Here is a 937-nt window from a genome sequence, read left to right as displayed (position 1 = left end):
ATAATCCTTCAGCTGACGTCTGTCGATATCCTCTGCACCTCTGCCTCGGCCAGACGTGTGTCTCGACGGCCTCAAGAACCTCCAGGGTTTCCAGAAGAGCTTTGAGGATCTCGAGCCCGTCAGGAGGTACAGGGCGTCGCCGGGGCTCTTGAAGGTGCCGATCAGATAAATAGTTAGGCTAAATTTGGGAATTAATAAAGATCGGATAAGGCGTGGAGGACGAGCGAAAGTAAGGGGGGATAAAAAAAAAGAGAGAAGGATGAAAATTGTCGATTTGTTGATGACGAAGGCGAAAAAAGAACAAAGGGACGTTTACGCGAAGTTCTGATTTCACTGTTTACTGAAAATATCAGAAACTTGACTATAAACACACACCAAATACTCACGTGGTTAATTAACTACAGAGTTCAACACAGCGGCTTTAACTCTTATTCACTTTCACATATAAAAGGTCTTTTTCGTTCGTCAAAATTTGATTGGATACCGAGGTTTTATATCACTTCATTAGTTAACGTAAAATGAAACTCATAATTACAAAACAGTATTTTCTACAGCACTCTAAATTCCACAGTGGCAATGTAACAACCACAACTGACACACTGACAAATGCGTTTATATTATGCATTTGTTGTGTACAGTTATATTACAGTAAAGAATAATACAGGCTCTTATTACTAATATGATTTATGATAATGTTTTCAATTGTGGGTTTCGCAGTTTTTGATTTGGGACCGAATGTCGAAAGCATTTTGACTGCGTTGATTTTAAAAACAATTACATTTTTGGAAATAATTAACATACCAAGCCGTTGGAAGGAGGTGAAGGAGACAATAAGAGTTGCTAATGTAAATAGCTGTTCATGTGCAGTTATCATGAAGAAGAAGGAAATGTTTAAAGATAATTCTACAGTACAAATGGATATAAAAAAATAATTAGG

The sequence above is a fragment of the Penaeus monodon genome, chromosome 29 (genome assembly GCF_015228065.2).
Source record: "Penaeus monodon isolate SGIC_2016 chromosome 29, NSTDA_Pmon_1, whole genome shotgun sequence".
NCBI classification, from domain to species: Eukaryota; Metazoa; Arthropoda; class Malacostraca; order Decapoda; family Penaeidae; genus Penaeus; species Penaeus monodon.
This window is presented reverse-complemented; position numbering follows the sequence as displayed.